Raw genomic sequence first — 9,459 nt, 5'->3', positions numbered from 1 at the left:
GGTCATGATTTCAGGGTTGTGAGATCAAGCCCCGAGCCAGCCTCTGCACTGAGTGTGGAGCCCATTTGGGATTCTCTCTCTCTCTCTCTCCTCTTGCCCCTCTCTCAGTCCCTCCCTCCCTAAAGAAAAAAAAAAAGTGTGAAACTAGGATATTATATCATCATCATGGATACAGAAGACATCTAGACTGATGATAAAACTGTGATGGAGAAGACCATAGTAAGCCAGATGAAAAAACATAATGGATGTGGTGGGCATTTGGTTTTTGACTACTAATTCTTCCTCTTTAAATATAGCACCTGGAGGGGTGCCTGGCTGGCTCAGGCAGTAGAGTATGAGACTCTTGATCTTGGGGTTGTGAGTTTGAATCCCATGTTGGGTGTAGAGATTACTTAAAAAGAAAATCTTTTTAATCTTTATTTTTTTTAAGAGTTTATTTATAGGGATGCCTGGGTGGCTCAGTAGTTGAGCGTCCAGCTTCAGCTCAGGGCATGGTTCTGGGCTCCTGAGATCGAGTCTGGCATTGGGCTCCCTGCGAGAAGCCTGCTTCTCCCTCTGCCTATGTCTCTGTTTCTCTCTGTGTGTCTCTTGAGAGGCAGAGACATAGGCAGAGGCAGAAGCAAGCTCCCCTCTGTGAGCCCGATGCCAGACTCGATCACAGGGTCTGAGCCAAAGACAGATGCTCAACCACTGAGCCACTCAGGCATCCCTAAATTAAAAAAAAAAAAATAAGTTAGCCATTATTTTATGAAGACTCTACCCAAAGACAAAGACTTAACACCTGCAATTGCAGATGACACCTTCCCACATCACTCTGTGAAGAATCACTTTGCATTTCGAACAAATGACAATTTTGATTCCAAGTTTTCTTGTCCACATGTGATAAATGAAGCCAAAGCTGTTGATGTGTCAACTCATTAGCAGAAGAATTTCACAAATGGCTAATAATGTCACTTTATGTCAGTATTATCATGTGATTCAAGTAGAAGATGAATTAATTACAATAATGCAGGGATCCCTGGGTGGCGCAGCGGTTTGGCACCTGCCTTTGGCCCAGGGTGCGATCCTGGAGACCCAGGATCGAATCCCACTTCGGGCTCCTGGTGCATGGAGCCTGCTTCTCCCTCTGCCTGTGTCTCTGCCTCTCTCTCTCTCTCTCTGTGACTATCATAAATAAATTTTTAAAAATTTAAAAAAAATAAAAATAAAAAAATTACAATAATGCTTTGATTTTTTATCAAACTAATAAAATGAAAGTAAAGTTTTTGAAGTTAATTCAAAACTATGAAAGATGAAAACATGCAACATTGTAAATATAACTGTAAATTCAGCTTAAAAGTTCAACGTTAAGATAAAGTCATTATTTTTGGTGGTAATAATTACAAGTACAAAAGTTGATAGAGTCCAATGTCATAATGAGAACAATGTTTTGACTAAATTAAAATTTTGTGGAGGAGAAATGCACTTGGCCTCGGTTGTGGCACACAAATCATTAATGATGGTTTCCAAACAAGCTGGAATCTTCTACCAACCAAAGTAAAAGTTCTGTCAACTTTCACAAATGTTTTAATTTATATACAGAGGAGCTGAACTACAAATGTGTTGTGGCAAAACTGATGCTAAAAGTAAATATTTTGGGGCAGCCCCTGTGGCTCAACGGTTTAGCGCCACCTTCAGTCGAGGGCATTATCCTGGAGACTCTGGATCGAGTCCCACGTCGGGCTCCCTCTGCCTGTGTCTCTGCCTCTCTCTCTCTTTCATGAATAAATAAATAAAAATTTAAAAAAGTAAATACTTTGTTCTAATTCCACTGCAGAGTATTTTACCCAAAGAATACAAAAACACGAATTCAAAAAGATATATGCACCCTATGTTTATTGCAGCATTATTTACAACGGCTAAATTATGGAAGGAGCCCAAATGTCCAAGAGTAGATGATGGATAAAGAAGATGCTCTCTCTGCCTTCTGAGTACGGAGGTGGTTTCAGATTTCACCCAGGAAGCTCCTGTGAGGGTTTCAAACCAACACAAAATTATATAATTTTAAGTATTTCAGCATCAACTTTCATTCCCAAAAATGCCCCAGTTTCAACAATGATTATGCAGTCACCCTATATTTGGAATTATATACACTGCATGGGTTTTTTTCTTTTTCCAATCAACATTGGAAATGTTGTCCAAAATCTTCAAACGTCCTATTGGGTTTTCTATTGAAGATGTGCACACCCGCCACTCTGCACTTGTCCTTGTCCTTCTTTCCTAAGAGTTTAAAATGAACAGCTTATCTGGAAGTCAAAGACAAAGATTTAATATGTTTTGCCATGTTAAGGTTTATTCTTTTCAACTGATGTAATGGTGCTCTAAAATTGTTGATATCTACCCATTCCACAAATATTTACCGTGTTTGTACCTGGCTAGACCCAGGGCCAAGTACCCTGTGTACCTGGTACCTCTCCAGAATGTTATAATCCACTGTGAGAGAGAAGTCTGTGGAGAGAAAACAGTAAAAAACAGCTCAGGAATAGTTACAGTGTTGATGAAGTGTCACCAGAATCCCTAGGAGGGAGAGGTCACTGGGGCAGGTCTTCCCAGAGGGCAGGGATAGCATGTATGAAGGTACAGGTTTTGGAATATTACTTAAAACCATAATCCAATTCCAAATCTTTATTTACCATAGATGTAAGGGGGAGGGATCCCTGGGTGGCGCAGCGGTTTAGCGCCTGCCTTTGGCCCAGGGCGCGATCCTGGAGACCCAGGATCGAATCCCACGTCAGGCTCCCGGTGCATGGAGCCTGCTTCTCCATTTGCCTGTGTCTCTGCCTCTCTCTCTCTCTCTCACTGTGTGCCTATCATAAATAAATTAAAAAAAAATTAAAAATAAAATAAAAATAAAATAAAAATAAAAAATAAAAAAAGATGTAAGGGGGATAACTAAACCGGTGGTGTTCTTCTGTTTTCTATTCACTGCCTCAACAAACCTCTATGTGACATGTACCAACTAACTCCAGGGGAAACTGAAGTCTTCAGAATTTTACAGGCCGGGGAAGAGACAGCCACATCACGCTGCACATTTGTCACAATGTGGTGAGCGCTGGGATGGCGGTTCCTCTGATGTTTTGTGCTCCAACCAGAGGAAAAGCCATGCCTCAGACTAAGGGCAAGAGAACAGAGTCAGGGAAGTGTTCTTAGAAGTGATACCTAAACTGAGATTTTATTTTGTTTTTTATGTGATAAAACATACGTAACAAATTTTACCATTCTAATCATTTTTAAGTATAGAGTTAAGTGGCAATAAGGATATCCACATGGTGCAACCTGAACTGAGACTCTTACAATGATTCTTTTTAATTTTTTACAATGCTCTTTGTAGAAAATTTAGAAAGTATGACTTACAGGAATAAAACAAGGAAGGAAATGAGAAATAAAGGCAGACAGGCAAAGGATGGAGAAAGAACAATCCGTAATCCCACTGGACAGAACCCATGTTAACACTCGAATGTGTATCCTTTTAGACTTTTCTTTATTTTTTTTTAAGATTTTATTTATTCATGAGAGACCCAGAGAGAGGCAGAGACACAGGCAGAGGGAGAATCTGACACGGGACTCCATCCCGGGACCCCAGGATCACGCCCCGGGCGGAAGGCGGGCACCAAACCACTGAGCCACCCAGGGATCCCTAGACTTTTCTTTATTTGTGTGAGTATATGTATGCACATGTGTAACCTTTTTAAATTTATTATTATTATTTTTTAGAGTGATAGTGAGGAGAGGGGCAGAGAAGACAGAAGAGAAAGAAAGAATCTCAAGCAGACTCCCCACTGAGGGTGGAGCCTAAGGCAGGGCTCAACCCAAGGACCCTGAGATCATGACCTGAGCCAAAGGCAGACCAGTAACTGACTCAGCTACCCAGGTGCCCCACAGGTGTTTCCTTTTTAAAAGCCAAATGCAGGGGCACCTGGGTGGCTCAACTGGTTATGTGTCTGCCTGACTCAGGTTCATGATCTTAGTGTCCTGAGGTTGAGTCCCACATCGGGTTCCCTGCTTGGTGGGGAGCCTGCTTCTCCCTCTGCCTCTGTCTCTGCCTCTCTCTCTTTCTCTCTCTTTCTCTCTCTCTCTGGGTCTCTCATGAATAAATAAAATCTTTTAAAAAAATAAATAAATTGCTGGATTTAAGGGTATTCATAACATTACAAATTCTAATGATGTATAATCAAACTAGCCCCCAACAGGCTTGAAGCAATTTACATTCTCACAAGCAGTGGGTCAAAGTGCCCTAAGCCAGGACTTGAGGCTTCCTTAAGGACGCACTGCCCTCACTGGGAGACTGTTAGTTGCTGCTGGACCGGCGGTGAGAAGTCCTCGTCAAGGAAAACTCTGAAAACCATTCCTTTAACTGGAAGTGAAAGTACGAAAACATCTAGAGTTGCCTGCTTTGTCCTCTGGCAATAAGAAACTATACAGGTGGTAAGAATGTCAACTTGGCCCTTAAATTATTACAGAGGCTTTGCGTAATGCTGTCCCCAACTCCCATCCTATCATCTACCCCTAGTTGAAGGCACCCCAGTGCTTTCTTTCCCCTATTCCCTAAGAACAGGAACCTCATCACACTGATTAATAGACTGGTTTTCTGGCCTGCCAGAAATATACATATAAATATCTCCTATCATAAACACAACATAAATTATAGAAAATTAAAACATTACAAACATGTACAATGCAGAAAGTATAGGTCCAGGGTGCTTGGGGGCTCAGTCGGTCAAGCATCTGCCTTCGGTTCAGGTCATGATCCCAGGGTCCTGGGATTGATCCCCACAGCAGGCAGTCTGCTTCTCCCTCTTCTCCCCCTGCTTGTGTTTTCTCTCTCTCTCTCTGTCAAATAAATAAATAAAATCTTAAAAAAAAAAGAAAGAAAATATAGGTTCAATCAATCCCCATCCTGCCTCTGAGACAAACACCAACAACCGGGATTATTTCTCTCTTACACACACATACACCTGCCCCTCACATGCATGCATGTATGTATATGTACATATATAAATTTATTTTTAAAGAGGTTTCATAATATACATGCTACTCTATATTTTTTAATTGATAATATATCTTACACACAGCTTTCTATGTAGATAAAAACTTGATGATTTAGAGGTTTTGTTTAAGCAATTCACTAACAGGAAGGTTAATGTTTTATTTATCCTGTACAGCACATCTAAATGAATGTCTAGAGGCTTCCAACGGTACAAAATAGTGTAATTCATGGGGGAAAAACTCCTAAACGTGCAGAGAGAGCTATCACTCTTTTGAGTTCCAGTCAGCAATCTAAGTTGATTTTTGTTCCTACAATTGCTAACTCTTCAAGAAAACCTTCCCCTCAAAGCATCAGAAAAAAAGATAATTTTATATTTCCTGTATTTGCATCATTCGACAAATATTTATTTAATGACTACTAGATGAAAGGTCCTAAAGTTTTACTGACACATTTATTGATTGATTTCCTCTATAAGGACTAAACTATTTTGTAATGCTGGTGCCCTCTAAACAGTCTACACTTTACTAAATCAACTGACAGTATAAATAGAAGTTTCTGTAAATGATCTACTTGAACATATTTTTTTTGAAACAGTGTTTGGCCACAATACAATTTTTAACAATACCTACTAAAATGAGAACCTAGAAAAGTAGATTCAAATTATTACTCCTTATTGAAAAAAATGTGTTTTTTTTTACATTCAACAAATACTTTTTTACTGTTACTGTACATGAGGTATAGTGATAGGTGTTTAAAGATGCAGTTCCTATAATTTGAGATTATACAGACTATAATTTCTTTAAATTTTATTTTTGTTATTAAAATTTGTGTCCTACAAAATAGTATAAAGAATATTAATTAGGGGTGCCTGAGTGGCTCAGTTAGTTGAACATCCAACACTTGATTTTGGCTCAGGTCATGATCTTAGGGACCTGGGATTAAGCCCTGCATCAGGTTCCCAGGCTCAGTGGGAGTCTGCTTGAGATTATCTCTCTCCCTCTCCCTCTGCCCCTCACCCCCCTGCCTTGCTCTCTTAATCTCAAATAAATAAATAAATAAATATTTTTTAAAAAGAATATTAACTAATGCCTGCACCTATATAACACCTAGCTTAAGAAATATAACATTAGTTCAATTGACATCTCCAATATACACTTCCTCAATCCCCAAAAGTAATTCCTCAATCCCCAAAGGTAATTACCATCAGGTAGTAAACATGCTAGTACTTCTACTATATACATTTATGTCCATAAGCAATATAGAGCACTTTCTGCAAGTTCTAACACTTTAAACAAAAGATATCATACTACTGTTCATATCTTCTGCAACCTATTTTTGTCACTCATTGTGTTTTTAAATATTATCTACATTGATATATGTAGCTTAATCCTCATGAGGATTCATGTTAACCATCAGATGGATGGTTGGATGGATGGATGGTTGGATAGATAGATAGATAGATAGATAGATAGATAGATAGATAGATAGATGATAGATGAATGGATGATAAGTAGATCATCCAACCATTGTATGAACATACTACAATTTATCCATTTATCCTGTAAATCAACAGATAAATTGTTTCTAGTTTATCATAATTCAAACAATAAAATAATGGAGCTTGTACAGATCTTCTTGTGTGCATGTATGATATTTATGATCTGTATCTGGGAGTGAAATTGTTGAGTCATAGGGCAACTGCATTTCAACTTTATTAGATATTTCCCAAATTGTTCACCAAAATGGCTCTACAAATTTAATCTTGCACAGGAGTGTGGAACCTACCATTGATCTGTAGCTTCCCACTTGGTATTGGCTGACTTTAATTTTTGGCAGTATCGTGGATGTGGAATTGTATCTCTCTGTGGTTTTACTTTGCATTTCTCTGGTTACTAGTGAAAATGAGTATATTTTATATATGTATTAGTCATTCAGATTTTCATTTCCTCTGTTCATTTTTCTTTTCTTTTCTTTTTTTTTTTTAGAGAATTAACAATTATATTGAGTCTTCTGACCTACTCATAAACAGTGTATCCATTATATTGTGGCTTTCTTTATTTTTTTTATTTTTTTTATTTTTATTTTTATTTTTTATTTTTTTTTATTTTTTTTTTATTTTTAATTCCAGTATAGTTAACATACAATGTTGTATTAGTTTCAGGTATATAATGCAATGATTCAACAATCATCTATGTGTTACTCAGTGCTCATTAAGACAAGTGTACTCTTATTAATCTCTTTCACCTATTTCACCCATCACCCCCAACAACCTCCCCTCTGGTAACCATCTGTTCTCAATAGTTAAGAGTCTGTTTTTTAAAAAAAAAAAAAAAAAAAAAAAAGAGTCTGTTTTTTGGTTTGTCTTCCCCTCCCTCCCCACCTTTTTCCCTTGTCCATTTTTCTATCATTGTTTCTTTTTCTTTTTCTTTTTTTTTTTAATAATCTCTACACGCAATGTGGGACTCAGACTCATGACCCGGAGATCAAGTTGCATGTTCTACCAACTTAACCAGCCAGGTACCCCATCACTGTTTCTCTTGGTTATAATTTCAAATTCTCTCCATTTAACAGTAAAACTCTGTGATATATATGGAACCACAAAAGACCCCAAAATGGCAAATCCTGAGAAAAACAAAGCAGGAAGCATCACACTTTCTGATTTCAACTACACTATAAAGCTATAGGGTTTAAAACAGTAAGATACTGAGACGCCTGGGTGGCTCAGTAGGTTAACATTTGCCTTCAGCTCAGGTCATGATCTCAGGTCCTGGGATCAAGCCCCACATTGGGCTCTCTACTCAGTAGGGAGCCTGATTCTCCCTCTTCCTCTGCTGCTCTCCTTGCTTGGGCTCTCTCTCTCTCAAATAAATAAACAAAATCTTAAAAAATAATTATAATAAAATAAAACAGTATGGTACTGACATAAAAACAGTCAACTAGACCAGTGAAAAAGAATCAAGAGTCCAGAGATAAACCCTAGGATACACAATCAACTTATATTTGACAAGGGAGCCAAGAATATTCAATGAATAAAAGACAGTTTCTTCAATAAATGGTGCTGGGAAAACTGGCTATTCATTTGTAAAGAATGAAACTGGACCTTTATCTAACACTACCCACAAAAATAAAATTGAAATGGATTAGACTTAAATGTAAGATGGAAACCATGAAACTCCTAGGAGAAAACAAAGGGAAAAAGCTTCTTGACATGGGTCTTAGAAATGATTTTTTTTGGAAGTCACACCTAAAGCACAAGCAACAGAAAAAAATAAATAAATAAGTGGGACTACATCAAACTAAAAAGCATCTGTACAGAAAAAAAAATCAACAAAGCGAAAGGACAACCCACTGAATGGAAAAAAAATTTGCAAACCATATATCTGATAAGGAATTAATATCCAGGGATCCCTGGGTGGCGCAGCGGTTTGGCGCCTGCCTTTGGCCCAGGGCGCGATCCTGGAGATCTGGGATCGAATCCCACATCAGGGTCCCGGTGCATGGAGCCTGCTTCTCCCTCTGCCTATGTCTCTGCCTCTCTCTCTCTCTCTCTCTCTGTGTGACTATCATAAATAAATAAAAAATTTTTAAAAAAAGGAATTAATATCCAAAATATATTAAGAACTCATTCAACTCAATAGGAAAAAAAAAAACAATCCAATTTTAACGATGGGCAAAGAATGGAGTAGGCATTTTTCCAAAGAAGATACATGAATGGCCAACAGGTACATGAAAAGATCCTCAATATCTCTAGTCACTAGGGAAATGCAAATTAAAACCACAATGAGATATCACCCCACACCTGTTAGAATGGCTATCATTAAAAAGATATGAGATAACAAATGCTAGCATGGATGTGGAGAAAAGGGAATTTTTATGTCCTATTGGTGAGAATGTAAGTTGGTACAGCCACTATGAAAAACAGCATGAAAGCTCCACAAAAAAATTAAATATAAAACTACCATATGACCCAGTAATTCCACTTCTGGTAATATATCCAAAAGACATAAAAATACTAATGCAAAAAAAAAATACTAATGGAAAAGGTATCTGCACCCTCATGTTCATAGCAACACTACTGACATTGGCCAAGACAAACAATGGATGAAGTTGTGAGATATGTATATATAATATATAATATTATATATATGGGTACATGTATATATATGGATGCCTGCTTATATATATAATTATTATTATTTATATGATTATTTATTTATATGTATATATATACCCAGGCATCCCTACATTTATCTTTTAAAAAAAAGATTTATGTATTTATTTGAGAGAGAGAGTACATGAGCAGGGGGTGGGGGAGCAGAGGGGAAGAAAGAGGAAAAGCAGACTCCTGGTTGAGTGTGGAGCCTGGAGTGTGGATCTCAAGAGTCCTGAGTACATTTATCTTGGGGCACCTGGGTCGCTCAGTGGTTGAGCAT

The 9,459-nt window shown here is 37.9% G+C and overlaps 1 long non-coding RNA gene across 1 annotated transcript; it reads right to left on the bottom strand.

Annotated features, from left to right (window-relative positions):
- Positions 1-1,858: 1,858 nt before the first annotated feature.
- Positions 1,859-2,809, bottom strand: LOC144322928 (uncharacterized). Its single transcript, XR_013388510.1, has 2 exons — positions 2,111-2,809; positions 1,859-2,006 (listed from the first exon to the last, which is right to left on the bottom strand). It is a non-coding gene; the product is annotated as an uncharacterized LOC144322928 (long non-coding RNA).
- Between the last annotated feature and the right edge of the window lie 6,650 nt (positions 2,810-9,459).

The sequence above is a fragment of the Canis aureus genome, chromosome 11, assembly GCF_053574225.1.
Source record: "Canis aureus isolate CA01 chromosome 11, VMU_Caureus_v.1.0, whole genome shotgun sequence".
In the NCBI taxonomy this organism is placed as follows: domain Eukaryota; kingdom Metazoa; phylum Chordata; class Mammalia; order Carnivora; family Canidae; genus Canis; species Canis aureus.
Note: the sequence above shows the minus strand (reverse complement) of the source record. Positions and strands in the feature narration are given on the sequence as shown.